The sequence below is a fragment of the Panulirus ornatus genome, chromosome 35 (genome assembly GCF_036320965.1).
Source record: "Panulirus ornatus isolate Po-2019 chromosome 35, ASM3632096v1, whole genome shotgun sequence".
Classification (NCBI taxonomy): Eukaryota; Metazoa; Arthropoda; class Malacostraca; order Decapoda; family Palinuridae; genus Panulirus; species Panulirus ornatus.
Genome location: NC_092258.1, coordinates 13,162,311 through 13,176,285, shown reverse-complemented (window position 1 = coordinate 13,176,285; position 13,975 = coordinate 13,162,311). Strand labels below are relative to the sequence as shown.

The window sequence follows — 13,975 nt, the reverse complement described above, 5'->3', positions numbered from 1 at the left end:
TCTCAGCTCTTTCCAAATTTTGTCATCTCTCATCCAACATAATCTGGCGAGCTTCATTCGCAGGTGTGAATGTGTGGAGCCCAAGTAATACTCGATCCTCTCAAGAATTTACAATTCGATTGCATCCTTCTTGATTATCAACGGATCTATACCTCTTTCCTAACCCAGCAATTGAAACCCAACATAATCTGGTGAGTCTGACTCCCAGATGCAAATATGACATCCTCATACAAACAAGTTCCCGCTCCACAAAACTAGATTACAGAGCACACAGAATTCAGTTTGTCTGACCATGTATATAGATGAAATGAACCGAGTTACTGGTGCACAACAATTGATAAATATATCATCCCTTTCATACGTTCTCCTTGAATGCATATCTTGGAAGGTGGTGTACGTCAAGATCAGCTGGGGCTTCGAAAACCAGCATGTCCCCCTGGGCAAACAGCCTCGCTGGGCGTCCCCCTTCAGACAGAGGCCTGGACTTCAGACAGAGGCTCAGGCCTAGACCTCTCGAAGGTTATTTACAGAGTTACAGAAAAGAGGGAGCACGAAGTAAATCAGCACCAGTGAGAATCTGAAAAAATTTCTCACAGGAAACAGAACCGTAAAGAATTCTTTGAACACCTTAGAAGCAAGGCAAAAAAACAAAACAAAAAAAACCAGGATTACTGTTGGCTCATTATTGGATGATAATGGACATTAACTAGAATGGCTTCCCGCCTTATCAGACATTTCGATTTGGCGTTTATCGAAAATTCGTCTAATTATACCACATGCACAAAATTCATTTCTTGGCGCCAAAATGAAAAATTTGGACGCTAAAAACACTGAGTCAAGCGGAACTTAAATATCTTGATACATTAGATCCCAACAGATCAACTTGTCCAGATGGTATCTTCGCCAGAATACGGAGAGACACCAACCGGAAAATGGTTTATCCGATGACCAAAATGCTGGACACATCATTGTGCCGTGAGAAAGTCACTCATGGCCGGAAGATCGCTAACGTAACACGATTTTCAAGAAAGAGGAATTAGAAAATGAGCTTCGACTTCCTGCCCCATTAGCCTCTCTTCGGTTCTACGTAAAATGTTGGAAACAATGATTAAAGACAAAATCGTTCATATTCTTGGGAACAGCTTAATAACCAACCATCAACATGGTTTCCGCAATAGAAGATCAACGAATATGATTCGATTCTTTAGTGATATATAAGATAACTGGGAAGTCAAAATAACCTCTGATATTCCATTAATGGACTTTCGTTAAACGTTCGATAAAGTAACCCAAAAGACTGATAAATATGTTGTAAGGGATCATGGTCGCATGTACGCGTGGACAGCGAACTGAATCTGAAAAGGAAAGAAACTGTGGTTCTGAACGACGAAGCCTTCGCTAGGCTTCGTGTGGCTTGTGTGTGGACTTCCAAACGACCCGACCCTGTCGTTTCTATCAACCGCCCGGAGACAAGACTCACTGGCAGAGTCTCCACATTTTCTAGCGACTCCAAATTAGGACACGTAGCCAACCCAAAGGACTGCCTAAAGAGTCAGAGGAATTTAGACAAAATGGTAGAGTGAATAGAGACGTGGCGGATAGGTAAATATGCAGAGTTATGGATTCTGGTACAAAATCTATTAATAATGATTATGAGGTGCTTCATAAACCACTACTTGAAGTTAAAGGAGAAAGTGACCTTGGAATGATTATCAATTATGACCTTAAATACAGCAAATAATGTTTAGTCATTCAAATTATACCTAGAACAAAGTCAACTGGGTGTTAGTTTACAGAGCTAGAAATATAAACAAGACTACAAGCAAAGGGTACTATACTCATTCTCTACAACGCTTTGGTCAGATTTCCGTTGGAATAGGGTGTTTGATTCTCGTCACCAGCCAGATCAAAAATGACAAGAAACCAGAACGTATCCACGGAAGAGCAACCAAACTAATTCCTTCACTCTGGAATAAGCTATAAGCTGCAAAGGCTGAAAAAATATCCTCTCTCTCTCTCTCTCTCTCTCTCTCTCTCTCTCTCTCTCTCTCTCTCTCTCTCTCTCTCTCTCTCTCTCTCTCTTAAAAAAGAAAACTGCTGACTCCGAGGGGATCTCACAAAAGTATTCAGAATGCTAAATCATTTCCACAACATAGCACTCGAAAAATTTCTTCCCTTTAGACAGATTCAGTGACCAGAAATAATGGTATGAACATAAGAGCAAGACGTAATAGCAAACGTTTTCTTCTCCATGTTGAGTGCTTGAGCACTGGACTTAACTAAGTGAAGACTGTAAGTACCTTCCAATCAAGGTAAGACAAATACTTCACCGATTCCTGTTATCATTAGGAAAAAAGATCCAATCTGCCAGTAATCATACCTTCCCTATCTAGTTGCAGAGCAGATGTTAATTTGTTTCGGAGCTTTTTCCAGACCAGAGCAGATGTTATTAAATTTTTTCGGAGCTTTTTCCAGACCAGAGCAGATGTTATTAAATTGTTTCGGAGCTTTTTCCAGACCAGAGATGTTGTTAAATTGTTTCGGAGCTTTTTCCAGACCAGAGCAGATGTTATTAAATTGTTTCGGAGCTTTTTCCAGACCAGAGCAGATGTTATTAAATTTTTTTGGAGCTTTTTCCAGACCAGAGCAGATGTTATTAAATTGTTTCGGAGCTTTTTCCAGACCAGAGATGTTGTTAAATTGTTTCGGAGCTTTTTCCAGACCAGAGCAGATGTTATTAAATTGTTTCGGAGCTTTTTCCAGACCAGAGCAGATGTTATTAAATTGTTTCGGAGCTTTTTCCAGACCAGAGATGTTGTTAAATTGTTTCGGAGCTTTTTCCAGACCAGAGCAGATGTTATTAAATTGTTTCGGAGCTTTTTCCAGACCAGAGCAGATGTTGTTAAATTGTTTCGGAGCTTTTTCCAGACCAGAGCAGATGTTGTTAAATTGTTTCGGAGCTTTTTCCAGACCAGAGCAGATGTTGTTAAATTGTTTCGGAGCTTTTTCCAAACCACAGTTTCCTCCAAAAAAAATTCCATTGCAGTATCCTCCCCATGTACAATATGGTGTTCGTTTTTTTTTTTTTTTGTTTTATTTTTGTCTATCTTTTTCCCACTGATAGGTGAGCCGGAGGGAGAGGTGGTTGGGAAGCTCCACCTGGCTTTACTATTCCGTTTCTACCGTCCATTTTACGCCATTCGAGCAGATAACCTCGTTAAGGACCATCAGGTCTCCTGTTATCTGTCTGGCCTTCCCACGTACCCATGCTAATCAACGAGACTATCCAGACCCATGCTAATCAACATAACCCTGACTTGGGCTGATCAACGAGAATGCTTTGACCCATATTGATAACTGAGACTTTCTTGATCCATATTGATCACTGAGACTATCCTGACTCATATTGATCACTGAGACTTTCCTGACCTATATTGATCACTCAGACTATCCTAGCCCATATTGATCACTGAGACTTTCCTGACCTATATTGATCACTCAGACTATCCTAGCCCATATTGATCACTGAGACTTTCCTGACCCATATTGATCACCGAGACTTTCCTGGCCCATATTGATCACTGAGACTTTCCTGACCCATATGGATCACTCAGACTATCCTAGCCCATATTGATCACTGAGACTTTCCTGACCCATATTGATCACTCAGACTTTCCTGACCATATTGATCACTCAGACTATCCTAGCCCATATTGATTACTGAGACTATCCTGACCCATATTGATCACTGAGACTTTCCTGACCCATAATGATCACCGAGACTTTCCGGACCCATATTGATCACTGAGACTATCAGGACCCATGCTGATTAACGAGACTGTCCTGACCCATGCTGATTAACGAGACAGTCCTGAACCATACTGATTAACGAGTCTTGAATCATACTGATCATGTCCTGAACCATACTGATTAACGAGTCTTGAATCATATTGATCACTGATACTGTCCTGACCCATGCTGATCAAAGAGACTGTCCTGACCCATAATGATCAACGTAACAGACACACTGATCAACGAGTGTCATGATACATGCTGATCAACGTAACTGAGACAGTGATCAACGAGACTGTCCTGACCCATGCTGATCAACGTAATTGAGACGCTGATCAACGAGTGTCATGGTACATGCTGATCTACGTACCTGAGACACTGATCAACGAGACTGTTATGACACATGCTGATCAACGTAACGGAGACACACTGATCAGCGAGACTGTTATGATACATGCTGATCAACGTAACGGACACACTGATCAACGAGACCGTCCTGATCCATGCTGATCAACATGGATGACACAGGATCAACGAGGCCGTCTTGACACATACTGATCAACGTTAACTGATCAACGAGACTGTTGTGCCCAATGCTGATCAACATGGATGACACAGGATCAACGAGACTGTTGTGCCCAATGCTGATCAACATGGACGACACACACTGATCAACGAGACGAGACTGACCTGATTCACAGTTATTTTCCATCAGTGTGTGTGAAAGCTGCAGGCCCTGTTGTTATCGAGCATTTGGTTTGTAAAATGTATATAGACAGAGGGTCCGGGTACCTGACGATAGTATATCTACCACGAAGAAATACGTTGAACGTCTGTCTACGGTTTCCGAGCTGTGGCCCTGGTCGAGGTCGTCCACCCAGGCAGTCTCCAGTAGACTTGATGGTGAGTTATGGGCGGTAGGGTTGGCTGGCGGGAGGCGGCGCGGGCCTTGGGGAAAGGTTTGGCGGCATCTGATGGTCCCATTGGGCCAGGAAAGAGGACAAAGAAATAAGAATATCTATAAAACTTTCGTTTTTGTACTTATATTTTCTGTTTTCCTATTAGGTTACCTCTTTTTTTTTTTTTTCCTAATATTTCTGAATGAAATCTACTTATTTCCAGCCTCTTTCCCCAAGTCTCGAAGCCCCTGTGGGTCTGGTAAGGGAGACGGGAGTGGAGACACCATCACGTGCAGTGTCCACCGTCGGGCAAAGGCGAGGAGGGAGGCAGTGGCCTCGGGACTCACGCTTTGCCATACGTTGTGTGTCAGCGAGACTCAGGCTTGCCAGACTGCAGGAGCCTCCCGCACGTACCCAGACGAACCCAGGAACACTCAGGGAACTACTGACGGTGTGCGACAACCATCTCTCTCTCTCTCTCTCTCTCTCTCTCTCTCTCTTCTCTCTCTCTCTCTCTCTCTCTCTAACAAATAGCGGAGCCGCCCAGCCCCCAGACATATGAGCGAGTTCCTCCTTGCCAAGAGACCCCTCCCCATCCCACCATAACACACACACACACACACACACACACACACACACTGTTATAGGCCAATACAGTATGTTACCTGTGTTTCTTTACTTGTGTTTCTCTGTCTTCACCAGTTCTTCTCTATCTTTATCAGTGCTCCTCTTCCTTTATCATTTCTTCTCTATCTTTACCAGTTATTCTCTATCTTTATCAGTGTTCCTCTGCCTTTATCATTTCTTCTCTATCTTTACCAGTTATTCTCTATCTTTATCAGTGTTTCTCTATCTCTACCGGTGATTTTGTCTTCAACAGAGCTATTGTATCGTGACCAGGACTTCTCTAACTTTATCAGTGCCTCTGTATCTCCACCAGTCAGTCTCTATCATCACCGTGCCTCTCTCTAATTTACTGTTGCTTCTCTGTCTTTACCAACGCTTCTTTATACCGGTGTTACTCTATCTTTATCAGTGTTTCTTTATCTTTATACTGGTGCATCTTTATCTATACCAGTGCTTCCATATCTATTCCGTCTGGTTTTAGGTACAGAGGTACCTAAGACTCCCCCTGGCTCTCTGTAGAGAGAGAGAGAGAGAGAGAGAGAGAGAGAGAGAGAGAGAGAGAGAGGCTCGGACAGTAGGTTAGTGTCGTACTGGCGAGCTAAGAGTTCGAGCTACAAGCGGGTCCACTCGAGTGTAAACATGAACCTTTTCAAAATGGACGGGGAATATCGACACATCATTATACCTACATCACGTGACGTTGTTTAGCGAATGATAACGCATGACAGACAAGTAAAGACTGCCAGTAACATCCCTGGATCGATTAAAATACCCGTGCCAACAGCCATTCACTATTCCAAACATGATCTGTGAAGGTGACACGGCTGGTATAGCCATTTTCAGTGCGTTGTCCTCCCTACACTGCGTCCGTAACAGCAGCCGTTTGGAAATGCTCACCCGACACTCGTGACCATATTGCTCAGCGTATATACGGCCTCCTGAACTCCTCACGTGTCATATAGATGGGCCTGGACGGCTGAGGGAGGCTGTAATGTGCAGTAACTCTCCAGGGGCTCCTTGCTGGACTCCCTCCCGGTTCGCTCCTTTTTTTTCTTTGTTTTGTCAACTGCAGTCAGATGGCTTGGTGGCCAAAATCGGGCTCCATTCTCTCTCTCTCTCTCTCTCTCTCTCTCTCTCTCTCTCTCTCTCTCTCTCTCTCTCTCTCTCTCTCTGTGCGGTGTGAGCGCCACGCCCTACTTCATGGTAGAATCTCGTCTTGAATACTCGTAGGTTAGCGAGTGCTGTCTGAACGCGAACATGAAGGTCGCATTAAGATTGGTGTGTATTTCTGCGACAATCACTTGCGCCATACGTGAACTCGTCCTAGTGAGCTCAAGGACACGCACTTGTACCTTGTACATGACCTTATCAATGTCTATCTTATTACTCATTGTCATACTCAGATATAAGTGTACAAGTATTTTTGCTACTTTAAAAGAAATATTGTTGCCAGAATATAACGTCATTCAGACTAAAAGAAAACCATTGTAATGGCATCAGATACTTTGACCAATGTACTTCTAGTGTCGTCTATGAACGCAAGTTATCACAAGCGAGTCTCTCTCTACACAGACACATCCCCCTGTGGGGCTAGTTAAGGCCAGGGTACAGTACGTACGTGCGTCATGGGCTCCGAGCTTTGATGGGTCCTGCAAACAAAAGAAACTAATTCAGAGCCGACGCTACTTGATGTAATGGTCTTCACTGAGGAAGTCTTGGCGTTAATTAACCGAAAGAGCAACGAGGACAATGATCGGAGAGAATTTATTAGGGAGAATGAACCACCGCGAAGTACTGATATTGGTTTTGACCCGTCAAAATGGACTCTGGTGAAAGGGACCAATCTAAGATCATATACAGTTTTCTTTGAAAAGCAGAATAAGAGGGATACAATCAATCAATCAATCGACGTTAGTATTTTCCCCGTTCAGTTGGAAAGAAAACATTCCTAAGCTTAAGGCTCTTTGGCAAGGAGGTTTGCATGTGGCTGCGACGACTAAGCCATGGAGCTGAATATATCAGAGTCCACGAACGCAACAGCCAGCATCGGGAACACAGATGACTATGGCCAACTTCCACAACAGAAACGAACGTGTCTCCAACCAGGTGATGGTCGGAGGAGCCACCTCTGACGTGGGTGGTTTTTACGATGACGTTCCCCATTGAACGTGGTCTGCCTAGCCCTGCTGGGCCATGTTCAGCTGCTCGGTACACTTCACATCGGCGACTTTACGGATATGATGGAGCTTCTGTCAGCTTGCCAACCATTTCTAGTTGGTTAACTTGCGAGTTATGGGATGAACAGCCGAGGAACTTCATCATATCTTTCAAACACTATCTACAATGACCTGATTTGGTCCATGAACGAGAGAGTTCGAAATACGATCGTTAGTGAAATGAGGGAAGCCAAACATATCTTTACTAGCGTGGAATCAACACTGGATGTTGCTCCCAATCAGTTAATACCAGCGGTTCGATACGTCCTTAACGGGCACATATTTTTTTGTTTTTCTTCATGTTCCTCCCAAACTAGAGCCGTGTTCCAGCAGACTTAGGAGATCTGGAATTCAATACACTTGTGGTGCTCAAAATTCTCGTATGTTACTGCAGAAGACAAAGCTGTAATAACATCAACAGCATAGTAGGGAAATATATTGGTCTATATCCTTGAATATAGGTCGTGTCACCACCTTCTACTGATTATGTCCCATGTTCAGTTCATAAATCTAGTGGACATTCATTTTGCGTATCGGCCATAGATTTCTCTGGCTTTCTAGAAACATACTACAGATTGTGTTCCGAGTCTACTCCCAAGTGGAACAGCATTGACCCTGGCCTCTCCTGCACGCCGAAAAGCCTTGTCAACATTCGCTGGGCTGCAGTACGTGATGCCGCACAATGTTTTATCGGTCAGTTAATCTAAAATTCGATTGTCGCGATCCGCAATAAATTGATCATGCAGAATAAAGCAACGATACCAAAAGTCGGGCAAACAGAGTTGCTGGCAAAGTTTTGCATATTCGACAGTGTTGCGCTAACAGTAATAAGGAACGCTGGTCTCGGTTGAGTTCGTTACACCAGGAAGTTGTTAGCAAAGGCATATGACCAGTACCAAAGTGGGTGGCACTGCATAGCTACGTGAAAGCCATTCTTGACTTTGAAGTTACAAAAAGGAAGCTAAGTTGCTAAGGAAAGATAAGGTATGAAGAGAGCAGAAACGGAACTTAACTGCAATCAGCATCAGCACAAGGCCTATTTCGCACTAGTGTCCTTTTATCGTTAATCGTCTGATTGTAAGACTGGACCCGAATCTATGTGGTAGCTGATGTGGGCAAAGTTGAGGGAAAACGGTATCAATAACATACGTTGCAGAGGGATTATCGTTCGCTTTATAAAGCCTTTAAGCCGAGTAACTTGAGTGATTGCGAACTTGGAGCCTTAGCTTCGTTGATTGATTATCCGTCATATATTAACCAACAGCTGAGAGTCGGAAGGTGTCCAGCTCCGTTTGCTGGTGCAGTAGGGCAACTACCAAAGGGCAATCCCAGGACTGAGGCTCAGCGGGAGCCTCCATCTCCTGACTGCAGTCCTCTGCTTCCTTCGGGCGGCAATACTGTGCGATCCTTACTTGTCACGGGTTTTCGTTCCGTGTCACCCGCTAGGCAGAACCAATCCTTACGGACTAGCGTACCAGCCACTGTTGGTATGTCGGGTGCCAACAACAGCCAAGGGGGAGCGGCAGACGACCTTTCTCCCATTTGCCCACATTGTGGGAGCACCTTTGCCAGCCTTCGGGGCAGCAGGGGCCACGAAAGGCAGGCACATGCCAACTCATTTCACCAGGAGTTGGCTACACGACACGATCTATCCAAGGCTCGATGGACTGATGAGGAAGTAGAGCTCCTCGCTAGGGCAGAGGCGAAGATGGCAGCTGGTCCCTCACTAGTTGCTGGCCTAGGCCTGAACCAGCGGTTGCAGGCGATTGTTCCCTTTAGGACGGTCGAAGCGATCAAAGGCCTTCGACGGAAAGCGTCGTATAAGACCAGGGTTCAGGAACTGGTCTTGGACATAAACTTCCACCAGGAAACCGGTGAAGGCGAGGTGACTGATAGTACGTCAGATGGGAGGCGTGTCCCGGCAACTTCAGGAAGCAACACGCGGTGTGGCCTCCCGGAGGAAGCACCACGCGCAAGTAGGCGCGTGCGTGCCAACTCCAGTGGTGAAAGCCTCACAGATGCGGGAGATGGGGCTGTCCTCGGAGGAAGGGAGCCTACCGCTTCTGGCCGTGAGGCCGATCCCACGGTTTCATCTGTCCCAGACGCTCCGCGGGTTCCCCAATCCCAATCTGTTGCTTCCTCTGTTGCGGAGACTGCCACCTATCTTGACACACTAGGACCTAGCCCCACAACTCCATCGTGGGGCGAGGACGTCTCAAATGTTGCCCTGAACCACTTACGTCAGGGTGACAGCCTTGCCGCGATCAGGGTAGCCACAGAGCATGCCAGGCAACTGATTAGCTCCTGTGGCTCGCCCCAAGACCGCCGGAATCGTGGGGGAGACGGACCAAGACAGTCAGCGAACTCTGGCAGCGTACGCCGTACGGAGGAGGTTCCTTTGCGCGGAAACCGGCTTAGGCAGGGACAATACCAGAAAGTACTGAGACTTTATCGCCAGAATAATTCACTGGCCGCTGGACTGGACTTGTCCTAAAAGGTGACTGGGAGGTCCCGCCAACTTCGGTTGGGCCGGGAAGCCCCTACCCCTTTTGGGGAGCCCCTTTTCTCTCGCCCATCTGAGCCGGATGAGCGTATAATCACCGATTGCGACCCAGAACATGGACAACTAGCAAAGGTTATGACCGTAGGTGAGGTAACACACCACCTCAAAACCACGAAAACATCTGCCCCTGGTCCTGACGGAATGCCGACTCGTTTATTGAAGTCCATTCCCCAAGAATTCTTCCCAAGATGTTCAACCTGTGACTTGCCACATCAACGTTGCCAGAACCATTCATGGCAAATCGCACGATTCTGATTCCTAAGGTACCGAACCCAACACAATCCAAGGACTACGGGTCAATCACGATCTCTTGTGCCGTAGTCCAATTGCTCCATAAAATCTTGAACAGCCGCATCTCGAGCCTCGTCCAAATCGATGGAGATCAAAAGGCATTCGTTCCTGTGGACGGATATGCCTTGAGAACCTCACGATCCTGGACGCGATCACCGGTCGTGCGCGGGCACACGCCCACGGTGCGTACCTGGCATTCCTCGATATGGCCAAAGCATTCGATAGTGTTAATCATAGCACTATCGAGCGGGCCATGTCGCGGAAGGGCATTCCTGCCCTCGTCAGGGCATATAGTATGTCGACGTACGACCGAGCCTTCACTCATACTGAAGGCAGCGGCGAGATGTCGGAAAAGATCAATATGACTCGTGGGGTCAAACAGGGCGATCCGCTATCACCAGTCCTTTTCAACCTTGTAATTGACGAGGGAGTTGCATGGGTTAAGGAATCTGGTGTAGGAATTGGGTTCGGGGACCAAAAGGTGTCAGCACTGGCAGTTGCCGACAATCTGGTTTTGGTAGCGGAGACGCCGATTGGCCTGCAACAGGCAATAGACATTATGGCGGAGACTTGTGGGGGTTGGACTCCGGGTAAACCTGGGAAAGTGTCGTTCCCTCAGCATGGAGGTCGACGGCAAACGCAAGACTTGGTACGTCAACAAAAGTAGGACGTCTCAAGTCTTGGGTAACGCTGTCGGCTCCATGAACACTGAGGACGATCATAAGTACCTCAGTATCCTCGTCGAAGAAGGAGGAAGGCGAAAATCCTACGGTGCCATGCTAGAAGAGGGGCTCCGTAACATCACCAGAGCCACTCCAAAACCTCAACAACGAATTGCGTCGCTCGTGGGATACCTAGCTCATGCCTCGCTTGTTGCTGGGGGAAGTGTATAAGACTCAGCTAGCACGCCTGGACAGACAGGTGCGAGTCGCGGTTCGCCGCTGGCTCCGTCTAACCCATGACGTGTCCTGCGCATACTTCCACTCGGCGGCAGGAGATGGTGGGCTTGGTATACCGGACTTTGCCTCGACCGTCCGACTAAACAAACAAGCCAGGTTCGAGAAATGACTCACCTCGACTGACCCGGTGATTCAGGCGGCTGTCCGGGAGCCTGCAGTGTTGAGCAAGCTGCAGAGTTGGACTGGACCCGCGTGCATTGCTGCTGGTCGGCAGGCGAGTAATAAACTCGAACGCCATCGCGTATCGAGGGCTAATCTGATCAGCACCGTCGACGGTGCGGGTCTCGCTCCATCTACTACCGTGCCTCAGGTTAGTGGATGGGTACATAGTGGGAACCGCTTCCTGTCCAGGTCTGATTATGTGAAGGCCGTCCAAGTGAGGATTGGCGATTTACCCACCCCCGCCAGGGCTTCCAGAGGCCGGCCCGAGATCAACGGCCTCTGTGACACTCGTCATAAGCCCGGTACGCTCGGGCATACCGCTCAGATGTGCCCACGTACCCATGGTGGGAGGGTAAAGAGGCACGATAACATCAGTGCCTATTCGGCCGGACGATTGAGACAGAAGGGGTACGAGGTGCCCTGTGAGCCTCGCATTCCGATTGTGGGGTCCTTTAGGAAGTTGGACATCGTGGCTTCCAAAGGAACAGAGGCTTTCATCATCGATACCCAAGTCTCTGGTGTCCATTTCGCGCTTTCGGCTGCACATCAGTACAAGTGCAGCTATTACGGCACCCCGGAAGTCCTTCAGGGCGTACGGGATTTCACCAGGATGTCACCGTGCATGTGACATCTGCCACGTTGAATGGGCGTGGTGCATGGTGCCACGAAAGCGCGAGTGCTCTCAGAGGGTTAGAGCTCACTTACCGGGACCTAGAGGTGTGCTCAGTAAAAGCCCTAACCTGGACCCACTCCCTTCACAGGATGTGGTCCAAGAGCACAGGTTAGCAATCGGGCCTGCCTTGTCTATCTGGTCTCGGCCGTAGGGCTGGTGGAGGTGGTTCCCCTTTGTGCGCTTGTGGTGAGCGGGATTAGGCTGTTCTCCCGAAGCTCCAAGGGCAGGTACCAGTTCCTGAGGGCGGGTTGTCGTAGCGAGCGGGGGGCGCCTTGGCAGGGTCGTCTGCTACTCCCGTACGACAGACGGCACTGGAAGGTGAGCGGTGCTGGAGGGTCTTGTGTGTGTCAGTCAGTAAGGTAAGGTAAGGTATCGAACCATCGTCTTACTGCCGCCTCTCAACATACTTCTATCTATGCTATCAGCAGTCTGATCTACCATCTTCCTCTTGGTGTGTCCATACATTCCTTCCTTCAATGAACAACTTCTTTCACTATCAGCATGTAGTTTAGGTCACCTACTGACGAAACCCCTGTTGTTTTAGATAAAAAAAAAAAAAGATGCACAGCAGTAAGTACTTAGCCTTTCCAACACGTCCCATCACTAATTGGGAATCTATGAAGAGATTCAAGGTTGGAACAGGCGTATCCAGAGAACCTGAGGACTTGCTTGGATGCATTCAGTTTAACCAGTACCCAAAAGACATTCAAATGTGATGGAAAAACCCTCATAATACATTTCCTGAATCGGACACTACACAACAGGATATGGCTTTTCACATATTATGTGTTGCTTTGAGAATTCACGTGACTGTTATGGCATCAAAGGCTGAAGGGGAACGTTCATTCTCGACTTAAGAACGCATGTTAGATCTGCTACGCTCAGCACCGCCCTACGAGAAACTAACGAGGCTTGGCAGCAGGTGTTAATATGGATGAAGCGGGACATAATAAGACAAGACTTTGAAGACATGGAGATGGATAGTTCTTGAGGGAATTCTCGTGAGGGACATTTCCAAGACCGAGGAAAGGTTGAGGAAGTTTATTCTTACTTAAGCTACTGAAAGTTTAATATCAGTGTCTCATAAGACTCGACAAGGATTTATAGTTCAAGACGGCCTCTGTGTTTTTGTATCTGGATGTCTGCTATTACCAAACAGATCATTAAAACGCTTAGATACTTCTCACTTGGCATTCTTGGGAGGTAAAATACTGAAAACCATAGATTCCACATGACCGTCACTGGATGTATACCAAACTCCCATAGAAGTTGTATATACAGTGTCATATTGTCGTACTTTCCTTTTCAAGTGTGGGAAGTGATGGGTTCCTGCAACAAACCTGGTGGCCGGGGGCCACCTTAACACGCCTCTGATTCCCTCATTACAATGTAAATAACAGACCTGTGGACATTAACATGCAGAGCGGCGCAGGGACTACGCGTGGTGACACGCTCGAGAGCAACTTTGTTGTTGTATAGAATCCGTTGATCTTATACATCAGGTTACATCATACATCACGTATTATACACCATGCTGTATTATACGTCATGTTGTATAATTCCTGTCAGTACAGTATTTCATCTCGTACATCATGACTACAGCACATATTCCAAGTGCTTTTATTCATAGTAAAACCTGACTTAGTTACTAAAGCTTGTCCTGGTAAATGTGTATTCGCGCAGGTATTTTATTCGTACTAATGCAGAAGTACTAGTACTCGTAGTACACAAGTACTGGTATTCATGTCCAAGTACTCGTACTCGGTCTCATGCACAAGTACTTATACTTACTC

The 13,975-nt window shown here is 46.7% G+C and overlaps 1 protein-coding gene across 10 annotated transcripts in view; it reads left to right on the top strand.

The window, feature by feature from the left end:
- LOC139760174 (cytochrome P450 3A30-like) overlaps window positions 1-13,975 on the top strand; it is a 48,841-nt gene that overhangs the window by 4,145 nt on the left and 30,721 nt on the right. The window lies entirely within an intron of this gene.